At 37.2% G+C, this 20045-nt stretch overlaps 6 non-coding genes across 6 annotated transcripts; 3 read left to right on the forward strand and 3 right to left on the reverse strand.

Moving 5' to 3' along the window:
* Positions 1-3627: 3627 nt before the first annotated feature.
* Positions 3628-3715, reverse strand: TRNAS-UGA (transfer RNA serine (anticodon UGA)). The gene has a single exon. It is a non-coding gene; the product is annotated as a tRNA-Ser (tRNA).
* Positions 3716-4539: 824 nt separating this feature from the next.
* On the forward strand, positions 4540-4610 carry TRNAG-GCC (transfer RNA glycine (anticodon GCC)). The gene has a single exon. It is a non-coding gene; the product is annotated as a tRNA-Gly (tRNA).
* Positions 4611-5062: 452 nt separating this feature from the next.
* TRNAM-CAU (transfer RNA methionine (anticodon CAU)) lies at positions 5063-5136 on the reverse strand. Its single transcript has one exon. It is a non-coding gene; the product is annotated as a tRNA-Met (tRNA).
* A 1958-nt stretch (positions 5137-7094) lies between these two features.
* TRNAT-GGU (transfer RNA threonine (anticodon GGU)) lies at positions 7095-7166 on the forward strand. Its single transcript has one exon. It is a non-coding gene; the product is annotated as a tRNA-Thr (tRNA).
* Positions 7167-7673: 507 nt separating this feature from the next.
* On the forward strand, positions 7674-7755 carry TRNAY-GUA (transfer RNA tyrosine (anticodon GUA)). Its single transcript has one exon. It is a non-coding gene; the product is annotated as a tRNA-Tyr (tRNA).
* Positions 7756-10786: 3031 nt separating this feature from the next.
* Positions 10787-10857, reverse strand: TRNAC-GCA (transfer RNA cysteine (anticodon GCA)). Its single transcript has one exon. It is a non-coding gene; the product is annotated as a tRNA-Cys (tRNA).
* Positions 10858-20045: the final 9188 nt, after the last annotated feature.

Here is a 20045-nt window from a genome sequence, read left to right on the forward strand (position 1 = left end):
ACGTTCCAAAGCGAAAGGTTTCCGTGATATGATATAGGCAAGAAATAAGAAATAACGGTTGCAAAAAACCCCTTTTTTTTCTTTCAAAAGTCTATAAAAATTATATTGCCAATTCCATTTTAATTATATTCTTTTTTCTTAATGTTAATAAAAAAAGAAGAAAATTCTTGTTTTTTCTTTCTAAAAATCGATATTGGCCGAGAGACAATCAAATAGATTTTCTCTTTAGCGGGCATTTCCATATAGGACTTGTTATAATTATAATAAAACAAGCAGGTTATATAAAAAAAACGCTTTTTTTGTCGATTATTTATCAAGAAAGCAAAAAGGGTTCTTATCAAATCCACCATAAAATTGGAAAGAAGCATAAAGTAAGTAGACCTGACTCCTTTAATGATGCCTCTATCCGCTATTCTGATATATAAATTCGATGTAGATGAAATTGTATAAGCGAATTTTTTTTATTTCCTTAGACTTAGACCGCGCAAGACAAGAATTTTTCGCTATTTACGATTTCATATTCTTGTTACTAGATGTTCTATAGGAATAAGAAGAAATCGCAACTCCTTTGCGCTACACATAAAATTGGATTTCGAAGGTCCATTTTTTTTTTTCAGAATCCTCTATTATTTTAGTTCTTCCACCCATGCAATAGAGAGGGAATGGGAAAAGAAGGGTTACTTTTATTTGCATTTTTCCCTTAAAAGATAGACTTTGAAATAGGAGTCTTGGAATAATGCTGAATTCAAAGGTTTATTTCTTTCTATAGTATAAGAAAAACAATTTATTTCTATTTCTATAGTATAAGAAAAACAAATAAATAGTATAAGAAAAACAAATCGAATCAAATTCATGGATTTACCACGACCTCGGTTGTGACTGTGACTCCATAGATAAAAATGGGAAATTTCTCTCTTCGAGACCATTGAAAAAGGGCATTGAACGAGAAAGAAATCGTCCACAGATAATAAAACTATCATATGCCTTGGAAAGTGATATGAGGTGCTCGGAAATGGTTGAAGTAATTGAATAGGAGGATCACTATGACTATAGCCCTTGGTAGAATTCCTAAAGAAGAAAATGATCTATTTGATACTATGGATGACTGGTTACGAAGGGACCGTTTCGTTTTTGTAGGATGGTCTGGCCTATTGCTCTTTCCTTGTGCTTATTTCGCTTTAGGGGGTTGGTTTACAGGGACAACTTTTGTAACTTCTTGGTATACCCATGGATTGGCTAGTTCCTATTTGGAAGGTTGTAATTTCTTAACCGCAGCAGTTTCTACCCCTGCCAATAGTTTAGCACACTCTTTGTTGCTACTATGGGGGCCCGAAGCACAAGGAGATTTTACTCGTTGGTGTCAATTAGGCGGTCTATGGACTTTTGTAGCTCTCCACGGGGCTTTTGCACTAATAGGTTTCATGTTACGCCAATTTGAACTTGCTCGGTCTGTTCAATTGCGGCCTTATAATGCAATCTCATTCTCTGGTCCAATTGCTGTTTTTGTTTCTGTATTCCTTATTTATCCACTGGGGCAATCTGGTTGGTTCTTTGCGCCGAGTTTTGGCGTAGCAGCGATATTTCGATTCATCCTTTTCTTCCAAGGATTTCATAATTGGACGTTGAACCCATTTCATATGATGGGAGTTGCCGGAGTATTAGGTGCGGCTCTGCTATGCGCTATTCATGGAGCGACCGTAGAAAACACTCTATTTGAGGACGGTGATGGTGCAAATACCTTCCGTGCTTTTAACCCAACTCAAGCTGAAGAAACTTATTCAATGGTCACTGCTAACCGCTTTTGGTCCCAAATCTTTGGTGTTGCTTTTTCCAATAAACGTTGGTTACATTTCTTTATGCTATTTGTACCCGTCACCGGTTTATGGATGAGTGCTATTGGCGTAGTTGGCTTGGCTCTGAACTTACGTGCCTATGACTTTGTTTCCCAGGAAATCCGTGCAGCGGAAGATCCTGAATTTGAGACTTTCTACACCAAAAATATTCTTTTAAACGAGGGTATTCGTGCGTGGATGGCAGCTCAGGATCAGCCTCATGAAAATCTTATATTCCCTGAGGAGGTTCTACCACGTGGAAACGCTCTTTAATGGAACTTTCGTTTTAGCTGGTCGTGACCAAGAAACCACCGGCTTTGCTTGGTGGGCTGGGAATGCCAGACTTATCAATTTGTCCGGTAAACTGCTTGGAGCTCATGTAGCTCATGCCGGATTAATCGTATTCTGGGCCGGAGCAATGAACCTATTTGAAGTGGCCCATTTCGTACCAGAAAAGCCCATGTATGAACAAGGGTTGATTTTACTTCCACACTTAGCTACTCTAGGTTGGGGAGTAGGGCCAGGGGGGGAAGTTCTAGATACTTTTCCGTACTTTGTATCTGGCGTACTTCACCTAATTTCCTCCGCAGTCTTAGGCTTCGGTGGCATTTATCACGCGCTTCTGGGACCCGAGACTCTTGAGGAATCTTTTCCATTCTTTGGTTATGTCTGGAAAGATAGAAATAAAATGACTACAATTTTGGGTATTCACTTAATTTTGTTAGGTCTAGGTGCTTTTCTTCTAGTACTCAAGGCTCTTTATTTTGGCGGTGTATATGATACCTGGGCCCCTGGGGGGGGAGATGTAAGAAAAATTACCAATTTGACCCTTAGTCCCAGTGTTATATTTGGTTATTTACTAAAATCTCCTTTTGGTGGAGAAGGGTGGATTGTTAGTGTAGATGATTTAGAAGATATAATTGGTGGGCATGTATGGTTGGGTTTTATTTGTGTATTTGGCGGAATTTGGCATATTTTAACCAAACCCTTCGCATGGGCTCGCCGTGCATTTGTATGGTCTGGAGAAGCTTACTTGTCTTATAGTTTAGCTGCTTTATCTGTCTTTGGTTTTATCGCTTGTTGTTTTGTATGGTTCAATAATACAGCTTATCCGAGTGAGTTTTATGGACCCACCGGGCCAGAAGCTTCTCAAGCTCAAGCATTTACTTTTCTAGTTAGAGACCAGCGTCTTGGAGCTAATGTGGGATCCGCTCAAGGACCCACAGGTTTAGGTAAATATCTAATGCGTTCCCCAACTGGGGAGGTTATCTTTGGAGGGGAAACTATGCGTTTTTGGGACCTTCGTGCTCCATGGTTAGAACCTCTAAGGGGCCCCAACGGTTTGGACTTGAGTAGGTTGAAAAAAGACATACAACCTTGGCAAGAACGACGCTCAGCAGAATATATGACCCACGCTCCTTTAGGCTCTTTAAATTCCGTGGGTGGCGTAGCTACCGAGATCAATGCAGTTAATTATGTCTCTCCTAGAAGTTGGTTATCAACTTCTCATTTTGTTCTAGGATTCTTCTTTTTTGTGGGCCATTTATGGCATGCAGGAAGAGCCCGAGCTGCTGCAGCAGGTTTTGAAAAGGGAATCGATCGTGATTTGGAACCTGTTCTTTACATGAACCCTCTTAACTAAGATTTTCTTATTTATACCTGTTCTACTTTTTTTCTGTTCTGGCTCGGTTATTCCATCTAGCCGAGCCATTCATTCCTTTTTATGAAAGAAAGATAAGGGACAGAAAAAAAAAATAAATAAAAATGAAAGAAACAAACGTATTCAATAAGCAAAAGGAGAGAGAGGGATTCGAACCCTCGATAGTTCCTAGAACTATACCGGTTTTCAAGACCGGAGCTATCAACCACTCAGCCATCTCTCCACAGCCTAATCCTTATTTTACTCCTACAAATAGAACATAGCCATATAAAAAATAAAAAGATTTATTAGCCTCTAGAAAGATATCAGATACAAGTTCCTTTTCGATATATCTCTGTATACTGTATACACGGATACAGGATCCGCTATACCCGCTTGTGAAATAAAGAGTAAATAATCTCTTCTCACCCCCATATCCAAATAAAAAAGCGGTTTAAGTAATAAATTTGAATTAAAGAGAAGAATCAATGGATTCATGATTAAACCCCTCCTACTTCTTGTATTTTTTTACAATTTTGGTTTAAGTGAGGGATCAAATATGTAGTCAACTTTATTTGATGGTAGCTTGGAGGATTAGAAATATGACTATTGCTTTCCAATTAGCTGTTTTTGCATTAATTGCGACTTCCTCAGTCTTAGTAATTAGTGTACCCCTTGTATTTGCTTCTCCTGATGGTTGGTCAAATAATAAAAATGTTGTATTTTCCGGTACATCATTATGGATTGGACTAGTCTTTCTCGTAGCTATTCTGAATTCTCTCATTTCTTAAATGAAATTTGGTTAATATTTATTAACCCCATAAAAAAGAAATAATAAAGGCCATTTCTTCTAAAAAATTAGAATAGTGAGACGTATTAAAACGCAATTTGCGTTCCGAATTGCTAGCTCTTCTCTTTCAGTATTATGAAATTCCATTCCCATTAGAATATTCATTGACAGATAATAAAAAAAGGAAAACTCTAATATAATAGAAAATGAAATGAAACGGTCGACCCAGACATAGAAGGTCGACCCAGGCGGATATACGCTATAAAATATATACCGTAGCGAGCGTAGTTCAATGGTAAAATATCTCCTTGCCAAGGAGAAGATACGGGTTCGATTCCCGCCGCTCGCCCGCTTAATTTATCAAAGTACTATGATAAAAAGTTTAGTCTAGTTAACTGTTTAACTACTTATATTAAATTAAGTATTAATTAGGTGTTAGTCTAGTGCCGTATCCCTTACTATCTTACCCTTCCTTTGCATCCCACTCAAAAAAAGAGGGCGCTCCAGAGGCAGAAATAGAACTCGCCAACAGAGCTCCAAAAATTGGGTATTAACTGAGACAAACAACGGGCAAACTTTTTTTAAAGGGAAGGGAGAGGTAGACTGTCCCTTTCGTTTCATTTTTATTTTCTGCAGGGTAGGGAGAGGCCTTGCGCCTTCTTTTTTTGAAGGCAAGTGACTTCGCAAACTGCTCAATTTTGCCCTCTAGGGCCGGGAACTAATGAATAAAAAAGGGTTGGATACGCCCCTCTACCATACATATCTAGAGAAATAGAATAGTCCTTTTATACAGACTGCTAAGTGCGGAGACGGGAATCGAACCCGTGACCTCAAGGTTATGAGCCTCGTGAGCTACCAAACTGCTCTACTCCGCTCTGGAGTACCAGAAACTGGTGGACAAAAAAGGCTTGAATACAAGCCTCTAACATGTCTAGACAAATAGAATACTCCTTTTATACAGAATGGAGCGGGTAGCGGGAATCGAACCCGCATCGTTAGCTTGGAAGGCTAGGGGTTATAGTCGACGTTGGTTGATTATTTTTAACGTCTCTAATTCAAAACCGAACATGAAATTTTGATTTCATTCGGCTCCTTTATGGATATTCTCACCACTTAACATCTATGTCAGCTTTTCTATTTGAATGGAACCAAAGCTCTCCGCTTTCTAGATGATCCTTATAGAGTAGGAGATAGAAATTCTATCTAAATTCATCTAATCTACTTACTTCGTTCCCTAATTTCATTCAAGAGATCCTGAGGAAAAGAATTGGGTTTCCACCGAGCTGAAACAATATGCGGATGGTTCTAGTAAACCAAAACTATCGTTTTTTAGCTATTTGGCTTCCTTATTCCTTATTTTAAGAAGATTTAGTTACGATTGGAAATCAACTTTTTTGTATCTTCATCCATAGATCCTTTACTCATATTTTCAAAATTGGAATACTTAATCCAATGCAAAATTATGCTTCGCGACTCTGTACTCATAATCCTATTTTTATTTTGGATGCAATTTAAATTAGTCTTTGGATACAAATCGCCAGAATGTATATTCTTCCTCAATATGCTATTGAGAGGAAAAGGATTTAATCCTTTATAAGAACTAAAGTTTTCATCGGAATATAAAAATAAAAAACTTAAGGATGCCTTAAGTATATCATTTCAAATTCAGTTATTAATAGAACGAATCACACTTTTACCACTAAACTATACCCGCTACATTGTAGATTATGGTATAAATGGTACCCTTTGTCAAGGATAGCCATTTGACAAGAAGGCTAATTCCCCCTTATTGAATCAGATGGAGAAGGTTCATGACACTGAGCCGTTGGTACTTCTACTTCGATCGCTCGCCTTTACTTTAGGATTTAGATAGCCCCTCTGGTCTGTAAAAAAAATCTTTTCTTACCATGCTAATAGCGCCTGAACCAAATGTATTTATTTTGATTAGGATCCTATTCTACGGTTACGACTACAATAATAATTATTTACTTTGCAAGGACGTAAGTGTGTCAGACTGCTAAATTGTTTTATTATTCCTACAATATAAACTAGGGGATATAGGGGGTAACACTGTCCCTATAAATTCCTTTTTTCCTTTTCTTTTTTGTCCAGAATTGAACAAAAAAGAAATTATGGAAGATGTTTTCTTCCCCCATTAAGTCCGAGCCATAGAGTAAGAGTGAGATGAGTTTTCCAAATTCATCATAGACTTTCCCTATGGCTTGATAGAAGTAAGCAGCAAAGAGTCGTAACTTAAAGAAAAAAACGGACAGGGCCGACAGATTTACCTGATGTAAAGAAGATCCTAAAAGTCTCTGATTAGTCGACTCTCTCCATTTAACACTTTCCTCTCTCTCCTTTTTTCCACTGACTCAATTCTAGTTTATTAGATTCTTGTTTAAAAGAATGCAAAAAGTTCAATAGAACTAAGAACACATAAAAAATAGCATAGAGGATCAAGGCCATTACCAAAAGTTCCTCCCAAGGATCCTATATCCTATTGGGTATCTGTTCCCCGCCTTTTCCCGCTAGGATCGGAAATCTTATATTTTCCATATCCATATACCGTTGAATCCTTGGGGTTCCAGAATCCGCCTATTTTACTAGTCTTCGGAAACGGAAAACCCTGAACCAAGAAGAGTTGGATATGTTATGTAGGGTATGTTTTTTTTTATTAATTTTATTTTGAGCTCTCAAGATATCGATATATACATATACAATCTCTACATAATGTCTCTCTCTCTATCTCTATATATTATATATATAATATGTACATTATGCAGTAGACCCATAATGGGAAATCCAAGTGGCTAATTTTTGAATTAAATAAAAAGCCCTTTTAACTCAGTGGTAGAGTAATGCCATGGTAAGGCATAAGTCATCGGTTCAAATCCGATAAAGGGCTTTTTAAATTAGTGGTAGAGTAATCTCGTGCTAAGACGTAAGTCGTTGGTTCGAATCTGATAGAGTACTTTTCTACTAAATTGATTCACTTTTTTTCTTTGTTTTTGAAACTTTCTCTATATTTTTAGAGAATTTTATGACTTAGTGCGGGATGGATGCATTTTTGGTATGAACACTAAATGAAGCACGGAGAATTAATCTATAACGATCAACTAAAAAAAATCCTAGATGAAAACATAACAGAAAAGTTGGAAAAACTCTTTGCTTTGGATCTATTTATACTTTTCGAGTATATTGACAATTCCAAAAAACTGCTCATACTATGATTATAGTATAATCACGAGCGGTTGTATATGGCCCTATCGTCTAGTGATGCCCCTATCGTCTAGTGGTTCAGGACATCTCTCTTTCAAGGAGGCAGCGGGGATTCGACTTCCCCTGGGGGTAGGGAGTATTATGAAAGGAGGTTAATCATAGATTAGCAAAAACCCTAGAATAAATTCTTCCTGGGTCGATGCCCGAGTGGTTAATGGGGACGGACTGTAAATTCGTTGACAATGTCTACGCTGGTTCAAATCCAGCTCGGCCCAAACCAAAAATCTAGGGCTTCGTGAGTATGAACTAAATCCTTTTGTTTTTCTTCCATAAAATAAAATGTCTGATCTATAGAAATAAAAGATAAAGAAAAAAGGGAAATTTTTTTTTCTAATCCATATCTCTCTCATTCCTTTCTTACAAACAAAAGAGTTTTTCTTATTGAAGGCTGGATTATTATCCATTTTTAGTGATAAAAAATCACGACATACTAGTTATGTCACTCTCACTATACCCACGTATAATATAATATGTGGGTATGTAGTATATGATTCGTCTATTTCTTAGAGTACGAAAGACGAATCGAATCTTCTTATGGTTCTATTTAAGAATGGGTATGCCATACACCCCGCGGGGATTGTAGTTCAATTGGTCAGAGCACCGCCCTGTCAAGGCGGAAGCTGCGGGTTCGAGCCCCGTCAGTCCCGAACTAGGGTTCAATGAATGGAGAAATTGATATTTCCTTTTTCCATGAAAAAAAGGGGCAGGGAGCAAGATCAAATACCCACAGGGCACCCTTACTTCACTTTTTTATTTTGCATCTCTCATTAAAGAGGGAGGGAGGGCATATAGGAATTTTTTTTTCACTACTCCCAATCGATAAAGAAAGACACACATACGATATGTGGATTAGTAGAATTTAGGATATTATATTACTCTATCTTTCTTTATGATGATACCATCCTCATCTTAATTTCCTATTCCACTCTTATGGAATAGAGTACCGGTATTTTACCGGAATCCATACATAAATCGTATTCCCTTTTTATTTCAGACCTCTTTTCCCCATCTCACTTCTACTGCTTATTTGGATGTCTATGTGACCCATAGAAAGTGAAAGTTGGTCATATAATACATACATAATTGTATGTATAACTATAAGAAAAAGGAAGGGAAATTGTATAAGATTAAGAAAGTATAAGATTAAGAAAGCTCGTGGGTTAGAGATATAGAAAAGAAAAAGTAGAAAAGGATTAAAAAAGAGGGAATTCCTAATCCAATCAAAAAACCCATTTTGGTCTTAGTGTGGATAGAGGATCTTCCTATGTTATACTATATAACTCTCATCCGTGAAATATAACTCTCATCCATGAATTGATTTGATAGATCCGATATTCATAATATTGAATTGATTCAGTATTATCAGAATGCAAGCCCTACCCTTGAATTTACAAGATACCCCTTTTTCCTCTCCATGGGATTACATCCCGAGTTATTGTGAAAATAAAAAATAAAGAGGTTATGGAAGTCAATATTCTCGCATTTATTGCTACTGCACTGTTCATTCTAGTTCCTACTTCTTTTTTACTTATTATTTATGTAAAAACAGTCAGCCAAAATAATTAATTGGAATTCCAATTAATCATTGAAGAAATTAAAAAGGGATTAAATAAAAAAAATCCAAGTCTTAAATGAAAGGATCTGGTTGGAATCTTAAAGTGTGGTAGAAAGAACTACATATAGTTTTTTCTACGACACTTTAGATTCTTTCTATTATATTATCTTTGAATCTACATAGAATAGATTAGTAGATTGAAATAGTTAAGTAGTCTAATTCAATTTCTTTTTTCATTGCATCCACTTAATTTCAATCAGGTCAAAATAAAAAAATCTAAGACAATTCTTGACCAAAGAATCCATGGAAGGAAAGAAAAATAATATGAAGAATAGACTATAGTAAAAAGTAAAAGGAAATGGAAAATGTGTGATATGCCGTGAATAGTTCCGTGGAAGAAAGTCTAATTTTCTTATGTATAGAACTTTTTTTAACCATTCGTCATTTCTAGTAGAAATTCTGAATTGGTATAATGGCTCTTTCTTACATTACAACTTACAATACAAGAGTTTCTTACAGGAGTGAAACAAAACTAAAGAAAAAGATTAAAGAATAACGTTTGACAAAATGATTAATGCAAAATGATCCATTAAAGAAAAGAATTGATACAACAATTTGATTACTTAATCAATTAGTAGTATCCCTAGAGTCCACTCCTTCCCCATACTACTAGTGAAAGAGAAAATGTAAAGACTACCATTAAAGCAGCCCAAGCGAGACTTACTATATCCATCTAAATTATGTCTCCTATTTCTATGAAGGGATTATTCTACTATTGATCAATAATCATAGTGGAATCAAGGGTACAGAGTCAAAAAGGGATTCCGCCCTAAGGCCATGGATCAATCAGTTCAAGGAATTTACTCCTAACAAATTCTTATAGGAATTCTGGTAGAATTAGAGAGCATTAAAAATACGAGATACTATAGCCCTTTTTTCCTTAAAAAAGAAAGAGTACGGGAATGATGTCCTGAATAGAAGAAGCGGGAATAGGAAGATTTTTTATTCCTTTTGTTACTCTTTTTTTTTTTTTTAAGCAAAGGACGCCCGAATATACCATAAAATTATCGATAGATAAATATTTATTGGATACCTACCTTACCTAATGTTTATTTTTGACCTAAACCCTGCAGCCTTGCTTTGTATCATTCTATGAAAGAATGAAGAGATTTTATCCATAATACAACTCCTAAATTGATTTTTGATCGACCTATTTAATCTGATTCTCGTTAGAATTAAGTAGTCCTTACTTTAGTGTATGTAGGTAACATAAGATGTACGATAAAAAAATGTATAATAATTAGTAAGTCTTGATATTCTTTCGTGGAGTCCCTTCTTGAATCTTAGATTGAAAAAAAAAAAGAATGCCCCTTAGGGACCTTTCTTTGGATACCAAGATTTCTGACATCTTATCCTCGTATTTTAAAATTATCAAATCGAATCTCAATTAAGAACCAATTCAAATTCATATAATAAAAGAATAAGGAAACACTACCTCACCCCTATTGATAACCATTTTGGCCACTACCGTCAAAACAAACCCTAACCCTAGTTTGAGGATAGAACTATGGTATGGTTTCTCTAAACCCAGTATCGGCAGGCCCAGTTACTCTCTTGCCCGAACTTATGCGAAGTAAAAATTTATCGAATTCGATCAGCACTATAAAAAAAACCTAAGTATTTTATTGATCAGGCGGCACCCAGATTTGAACTGGGGATAAAGGATTTGCAGTCCCCTGCCTTACCGCTTGGCCATGCCGCCAAAAAATCCGATCAAAAATCTAGAAAACAGCAAGTATTCATCCACGTTTTCTTACGAAAAGCCCCTTTTATTTTGAATATAATTCTACTTACTTTTTTCCAATCTTTTTCAAAAAATCTATTCCTGCTTTTTTTGATCCAGTTTCTATTATTCTCCTCGATAGATTCTATCTTAAAACATACATTGTTAACACAATAAAACTTCCCATTTCTTTCTATTGAGATGAAAAAGAAGAAAAAGTGGATTTCTATTCACAGGCTGCAAAATTCAGAATAAATTGGAACCGTTAACTAGAATTCTCTTTTTTTTATTGCAGTAGTGAACTACTCTTAAATCGGTATTATCTCCCCCCCCTTCAATGGCATAATAAAATATTATGGCTTTATGCTTAATCCGTGTATAGGTAAACTTTAGGTCCGAACAGCATTATTATCCAAAGATCCCCTTTATGTACATATCTCTATGGGGAATCATGCTTTAATTTTTCAAAGTATTAAATTAAATATCTTGAATAAAAAAAGGAAATTTGCTCTGATATAGAGTATAACCTGACTATCTTGGCGTACCCAAGTGAAATTACGATAAAAGAAAAGCATGGATATGGGGAGAGGTGGATAACTAGATTGGCATGTACTTAAAAAAGGGACTTACTTTATTTTAGAATTCCACAATGAAATACTGAATTTTCTAGCAATTATACTACTCCGATCCGAAATAAAAAAGAACCCTCAAATTATTTTGAGAAATTAAAGTAAGCACGCTATTCTAAATCGAAGTAAAGTCAAACTTTCTAGTATATTATATTACGGCTTTATTACATTCATAGAAAGGAGATAAAATGAGAAATCTTTGCCATCCAATCTGATTAGAATATCATAACATAAAGTATAAGTGGCAGAATTTTTTTTGTAGGAATGTTTTATCAATTCATTTTCATTTCATTTGTACCCCTGGCAAACTCGAACTTTCGTCCAAATGGTCTCTATTCATATGTATGAAATACATATATGAAATACGTATGTGGAGTTCCCTAGAATTTCATGTGATTCAGTAAACAGAATATAGATTCCATGATTGCTAGATCGATCCATAGGGATTGATGAAGAGTGAGCTGATAATGGAATTTTTCTTTGATAAACAGGAAACTTAAGATTAAGATGCTCCGGAATGGAAACGAGGGAATGTCCACAATACCCGGATTTAGTCAGATCCAATTCGAGGGATTTTGTAGGTTCATTAATCAAGCCTTGGCAGAAGAACTTGACAAGTTTCCAACAATTAAAGATCCAGATCACGAAATTGCATTTCAATTATTTGCGAAAGGATATCAACTGCTAGAACCCTCGATAAAAGAAAGAGATGCTGTGTATGAATCACTCACCTATTCTTCCGAATTATATGTATCTGCGAGATTAATTTTTGGTTTCGATGTGCAAAAGCAAACCATTTCTATCGGAAACATTCCTATAATGAATTCCTTAGGAACCTTTATTATAAATGGAATATACCGAATTGTGATCAATCAAATATTGCTAAGTCCTGGTATTTACTACCGCTCGGAATTAGATCATAAGGGAATTTCTATCTACACTGGCACTATAATATCAGATTGGGGGGGGAGATCGGAATTAGCAATTGATAAAAAAGAAAGGATATGGGCTCGCGTGAGTAGAAAACAAAAGATATCTATTCTAGTTCTATCATCAGCTATGGGTTCGAATCTAAGAGAAATTCTGGATAATGTTTCCTACCCTGAAATTTTCTTGTCTTTCCCGAATGCTAAAGAGAAGAAGAGGATTGAGTCAAAAGAAAAAGCTATTTTGGAGTTTTATCAACAATTTGCTTGTGTAGGTGGGGACCTGGTATTTTCGGAGTCCTTATGCGAGGAATTACAAAAGAAATTTTTTCAACAAAAATGTGAATTAGGAAGGATTGGTCGACGAAATATGAATCGGAGACTTAATCTTGATATTCCTCAGAACAATACATTCTTGTTACCACGAGATGTATTGGCCGCTACGGATCATTTGATTGGAATGAAATTTGGAACGGGTATACTTGACGATGACGATATGAATCACTTGAAAAATAAACGTATTCGTTCGGTTGCGGATCTGTTACAAGATCAATTCGGATTGGCTCTTGGTCGTTTACAACATGCAGTTCAAAAAACTATTCGTAGAGTATTCATACGTCAATCGAAACCGACTCCCCAAACTTTGGTAACTCCAACTTCAACTTCAATTTTATTAATAACTACTTATGAGACCTTTTTTGGCACATACCCGTTATCTCAAGTTTTGTGATCAAACGAATCCATTGACACAAACTGTTCATGGGCGAAAAGTGAGTTGTTTAGGTCCTGGAGGGTTGACGGGGAGAACCGCAAGTTTTCGGAGCCGAGATATTCATCCGAGTCACTATGGGCGTATTTGTCCAATTGACACGTCTGAAGGAATCAATGTTGGACTTACTGGATCCTTAACAATTCATGCGAGAATTGATCACTTGTGGGGATCCATAGAGAGTCCGTTTTATGAAATATCTGCTGAGAAAGCAAAAGAAAAAAAAGAGAGACAGGTGGTTTATCTATCACCAAATAGAGATGAATATTATATGATAGCAGCAGGAAATTCTTTGTCCTTGAATCAAGGTATTCAGGAAGAACAGGTTGTTCCGGCTAGATACCGTCAAGAATTCTTGACTATTGCATGGGAACAGATTCATGTTAGAAGTATTTTTCCTTTCCAATATTTTTCTATTGGGGGTTCTCTCATTCCTTTTATTGAGCACAATGATGCGAATCGGGCTTTAATGAGTTCTAATATGCAGCGCCAAGCAGTTCCGCTTTCTCGGTCCGAGAAATGCATTGTTGGAACTGGATTGGAACGCCAAACAGCTCTAGATTCGAGGGTTTCCATTATAGCCGAACGCGAGGGAAAGATCATTTCTACTGATAGTCATAAGATACTTTTATCAAGTAGTGGGAAGACTATAAGTATTCCTTTAGTTAACCACCGTCGCTCTAACAAAAATACTTGTATGCACCAAAAACCCCGGGTTCCACGGGGTAAATCCATTAAAAAAGGACAAATTTTAGCAGAAGGAGCTGCTACAATTGGGGGCGAACTTGCTTTAGGAAAAAACGTATTAGTAGCTTATATGCCATGGGAAGGTTACAATTTTGAAGACGCAGTACTAATTAGCGAACGTTTGGTATATGAAGATATTTATACCTCTTTTCACATCCGGAAATATGAAATTCAGACGGATACGACAAGCCAGGGCTCCGCTGAAAAAATCACTAAAGAAATACCACATCTAGAAGAACATTTACTCCGCAATTTGGACAGAAATGGAGTTGTTAGGTTGGGATCCTGGGTAGAAACTGGTGATATTTTAGTAGGTAAATTAACGCCTCAGATAGCGAGCGAATCATCTTATATCGCGGAAGCTGGATTATTACGGGCCATATTTGGCCTTGAGGTTTCCACTTCAAAAGAAACTTCTCTGAAATTACCTATAGGTGGAAGAGGGCGCGTTATCGATGTGAAATGGATCCAAAGGGACCCGCTCGACATAATGGTTCGTGTATATATTTTACAGAAACGTGAAATCAAAGTTGGGGATAAAGTAGCCGGAAGACATGGGAATAAAGGGATCATTTCCAAAATTTTGCCTAGGCAAGATATGCCCTATTTGCAAGATGGAACACCCGTTGATATGGTCTTCAATCCCTTAGGAGTACCCTCCCGAATGAATGTGGGACAAATATTTGAAAGCTCGCTCGGATTAGCGGGGGATCTGCTAAAGAAACATTATAGAATAGCACCCTTTGATGAGAGATATGAGCAAGAGGCTTCAAGAAAACTTGTGTTTTCAGAATTATATGAAGCCAGTAAAGAAACAAAAAATCCATGGGTATTTGAACCCGAGTACCCGGGAAAAAGCAGAATATTTGATGGAAGAACAGGCGACCCCTTTGAGCAACCTGTTCTAATAGGGAAGTCCTATATCTTAAAATTAATTCATCAAGTTGATGAGAAAATTCATGGGCGTTCTACTGGGCCCTACTCACTTGTTACACAACAACCGGTTAGAGGAAGAGCCAAGCAAGGGGGACAACGAGTAGGAGAAATGGAAGTTTGGGCTTTAGAAGGATTTGGTGTTGCTCATATTTTACAAGAGATACTTACTTATAAATCTGACCATCTTATAGCTCGCCAAGAAATACTTAATGCTACGATCTGGGGAAAAAGAATACCTAATCATGAGGATCCTCCAGAATCTTTTCGAGTGCTCGTTCGAGAACTACGATCTTTGGCTCTAGAACTGAATCATTTCCTTGTATCTGAAAAGAACTTCCAGGTTAATAGGGAGGAAGTTTGATCGGAATAAATATAAATTCTTTTCTTATTTCTATTTTATGATTGACCAATATAAACATCAACAACTTCAAATTGGACTCGTTTCCCCTCAACAAATAAAGGCTTGGGCTAACAAAAACCTACCTAATGGAGAAGTCGTTGGCGAAGTCACAAGGCCCTCTACTTTTCATTATAAAACCGATAAACCAGAAAAAGATGGATTGTTTTGCGAAAGAATCTTTGGACCCATAAAAAGCGGGATTTGCGCTTGTGGCAATTCTCGAGCGAGCGGAGCTGAAAACGAAGACGAAAGATTTTGCCAAAAATGCGGGGTCGAATTTGTGGATTCTCGGATACGAAGATATCAAATGGGATACATCAAACTCGCATGTCCCGTGACTCATGTGTGGTATTTGAAAGGTCTTCCTAGTTATATCGCGAATCTTTTAGATAAACCTCTTAAGAAGTTGGAGGGCCTAGTATACGGCGATTTCTCTTTTGCTAGGCCCAGCACTAAAAAACCCACTTTTTTACGATTACGAGGTTTATTCGAAGAGGAAATTGCATCCTGTAACCACAGCATTTCTCCCTTTTTTTCTACCCCAGGCTTTGCAACATTTCGAAATCGGGAAATTGCGACAGGAGCAGGTGCTATTAGAGAACAATTAGCAGATTTGGATTTGCGAATTATTATAGAGAATTCTTTGGTCGAATGGAAGGAATTAGAAGACGAGGGGTATAGTGGAGATGAGTGGGAAGATAGAAAAAGACGAATAAGAAAAGTTTTTTTGATTAGACGCATGCAATTGGCGAAACATTTTATTCAAACAAATGTAGAACCAGAATGGATGGTTTTGTGCTTATTACCGGTTCTTCCTCCCGAATTGAGACCTATTGTTTATAGGTCTGGAGATAAAGTAGTGACTTCAGACATTAATGAACTTTATAAGAGAGTTATCCGTCGGAACAACAATCTTGCCTATCTATTAAAAAGAAGTGAATTAGCGCCAGCAGATTTAGTAATGTGCCAGGAAAAATTGGTACAAGAAGCCGTGGATACACTTCTTGATAGTGGGTCCCGCGGGCAACCGACGAGGGATGGTCACAATAAAGTATACAAATCACTTTCAGATGTAATTGAAGGTAAAGAGGGAAGGTTTCGCGAGACTCTGCTTGGGAAACGGGTCGATTACTCGGGGCGTTCTGTCATTGTTGTGGGTCCTTCGCTTTCATTACATCAATGTGGATTACCTCTAGAGATAGCAATAAAGCTTTTTCAGCTATTTGTAATTCGCGATTTAATCACGAAACGCGCCACTTCTAATGTAAGGATTGCTAAAAGGAAAATTTGGGAAAAAGAACCCATTGTATGGGAAATACTTCAAGAAGTTATGCGGGGACATCCTGTACTGTTAAATAGAGCACCTACCCTGCATAGATTAGGCATACAGGCCTTTCAACCCACTTTAGTAGAGGGGCGTACTATTTCTTTACACCCATTAGTGTGTAAGGGTTTCAATGCGGACTTTGATGGAGATCAAATGGCTGTTCATCTACCTTTATCCTTGGAAGCTCAGGCAGAAGCCCGTTTACTTATGTTTTCTCATATGAATCTCTTATCTCCCGCTATTGGGGATCCTATTTGCGTACCAACCCAAGACATGCTTATCGGGCTTTATGTATTAACGATTGGAAAGCGTCGAGGTATTTGTGCAAATAGATATAATAGTTGCAGAAACTACCCAAATCTAAAAGTAAATTACAATAATAATAATAATTTTAAATATAGGAAAGATAAAGAACCCCATTTTTCTAGTTCTTATGATGCACTGGGAGCTTATAGACAAAAACTAATCAGTTTAGATAGTCCCTTGTGGCTACGATGGAACCTGGATCAACGCGTCATTGGGTCAAGAGAAGTTCCGATTGAAGTTCAATATGAATCTTTGGGGACTTATCATGAGATTTATGCCCACTATCTAATAATGGGAAATAGAAAAAAAGAAATTCGTTCGATATACATTCGAACCACTCTTGGTCATATTTCTTTTTATAGAGAAATAGAGGAAGCCATACAAGGATTTAGTCAGGCCTATTCATACACTACCTAAACAAGAAAGTTAGATTCGGCGATGCCCCTCCCCTTTCGGGGGGCATTCCGATTTCCCTAGTATCATCATTATTTGCCACGCGAATCCAGATTGAGATTGAGGCAATTAAGTTAATTAAATTTTCGAATCACTGACTCAGGCCCATTGTCGAATCCTACTCAGCAATTGTCGAATCCTACTCAGCCGAAAAGGGGGTACTTATGTATGGCGGAACGGGCCAATCTGGTCTTTCATAATAAAGAGATAGACGGAACTGGTATGAAACGACTTATTAGCAGATTAATAGATCATTTTGGAATGGGATATACATCCCATATACTGGATCAACTAAAGACTCTGGGCTTCCATCAAGCCACTACTACATCGATTTCGTTAGGAATCGAGGATCTTTTAACAATACCCTCTAAGGGATGGTTAGTCCAAGACGCGGAACAACAGAGTTTTCTTTTGGAGAAACACTATTATTATGGGGCTGTACACGCGGTAGAAAAATTACGCCAATCTGTTGAGATATGGTATGCGACAAGTGAATATTTGAAACAAGAAATGAATTCAAATTTTCGGATAACGGATCCTTCTAATCCAGTCTATCTAATGTCTTTTTCAGGAGCCAGAGGAAATGCATCTCAAGTACACCAATTAGTAGGTATGAGAGGATTAATGTCGGACCCTCAAGGACAAATGATTGATTTACCTATTCAAAGCAATTTACGCGAGGGACTTTCTTTGACAGAATATATAATTTCCTGCTATGGAGCCCGCAAAGGGGTTGTAGATACTGCTGTGCGAACAGCAGATGCTGGATATCTTACACGTAGACTTGTTGAAGTAGTTCAACATATTATTGTGCGTAGAAGAGATTGTGGTACTATCCGAGGTATTTCTGTAAGTCCTCAAAATGGGATGACGGAAAAACTTTTTGTCCAAACACTAATTGGTCGTGTATTAGCAGACGATATATATATCGGTTCACGATGCATTGCCGCGCGAAATCAAGATATTGGAATTGGATTAGTCAATCGATTCATAACTGCCTTTCGAGCACAACCATTTCGAGCACAACCAATATATATTAGAACCCCCTTTACTTGCCGAAGCACTTCTTGGATCTGTCAATTATGCTATGGCCGGAGTCCTACTCATAGTGATCTGGTCGAATTGGGAGAAGCCGTAGGTATTATTGCAGGTCAATCAATTGGGGAGCCAGGGACTCAACTAACATTAAGAACTTTTCATACTGGCGGAGTATTCACAGGGGGTACTGCCGACCTTGTACGATCCCCTTCGAATGGAAAAATAAAATTCAATGAGAATTTGGTTCACCCCACACGTACCCGTCATGGGCAGCCTGCTTTTCTATGTTATATAGACTTGCATGTAACTATTCAGAGTCAAGATATTCTATATAGTGTGAATATTCCCTCAAAAAGCTTGATTCTAGTGCAAAATGATCAATATGTAAAATCCGAACAAGTAATTGCGGAGATTCGTGCCGGAACGTCCACTTTACATTTTAAAGAAAGGGTACAAAAGCATATTTATTCTGAATCAGACGGCGAAATGCACTGGAGTACTGATGTTTACCATGCGCCCGAATATCAATATGGTAATCTTCGCCGATTACCAAAAACAAGCCATTTATGGATATTGTCAGTAAGTATGTGCAGATCCAGTATAGCGTCTTTTTCACTCCACAAGGATCAAGATCAAATGAATACTTATGGTAAAAAAGATAGGGAAATTCTTGATTATTCAACGTCGGATCGAATCATGTCCAATGGCCATTGGAATTTTATCTATCCTTCTATTTTTCAAGATAATTCAGATTTGTTGGCGAAAAAGCGAAGAAATAGGTTCGTCATTCCATTACAATATCATCAAGAACAAGAGAAAGAACTAATATCCTGTTTTGGGATTTCGATTGAAATCCCCCTTATGGGTGTTTTACGTAGAAATACTATTTTTGCTTATTTTGACGATCCCCGATACAGAAAAGATAAAAAGGGTTCAGGAATTGTTAAATTTAGATATAGGACCCTAGAAGAAGAATATAGGACTCGAGCGGAAGACTCAGAAGAGGAATATGAGACCCTAGAAGACGAATACAGGACCCGAGAGGACGAATATGAATATGAAACCCTAGAAGAATCTAAATATGGAATCCTAGAAGACGAATACGAATATGAAACCCTAGAAGACGAATATGGGAGCCCAGAAAACGAATATGGGAACCCAGAGAACGAATATAGGACTTTAGAGAAAGACTCAGAAGAGGAATATGGGAGCCCAGAGAGCAAATATAGGACCCAAGAGGACGAATATGGAACTCTAGAGGAAGACTCAGAAGACGAATATGGCAGCCCCGGGGAAAGCGCAGAGGAAAAATATGGTACTTTAGAGGAAGACTCAGAAGAAGATTCAGAGGACGAATACGAGAGCCCAGAGGAAGATTCCATCTTAAAAAAAGAGGGTTTGATTGAGCATCGAGGAACAAAAGAATTTAGTCTAAAATACCAAAAAGAAGTAGATCGGTTTTTTTTCATTCTTCAAGAACTTCATATCTTGCCGAGATCTTCATCCCTAAAGATACTTGACAATAGTATTATTGGAGTGAATACACAACTCACAAAAAATACAAGAAGTCGACTAGGCGGACTGGTCCGAGTGAAGAGAAAAAAAAGCCATACGGAACTCAAAATATTTTCCGGAG

The sequence above is a fragment of the Triticum urartu genome, unplaced genomic scaffold, assembly GCF_056163025.1.
Source record: "Triticum urartu cultivar PI428250 unplaced genomic scaffold, HENAU_Tu73 scaffold2, whole genome shotgun sequence".
NCBI classification, from domain to species: domain Eukaryota; kingdom Viridiplantae; phylum Streptophyta; class Magnoliopsida; order Poales; family Poaceae; genus Triticum; species Triticum urartu.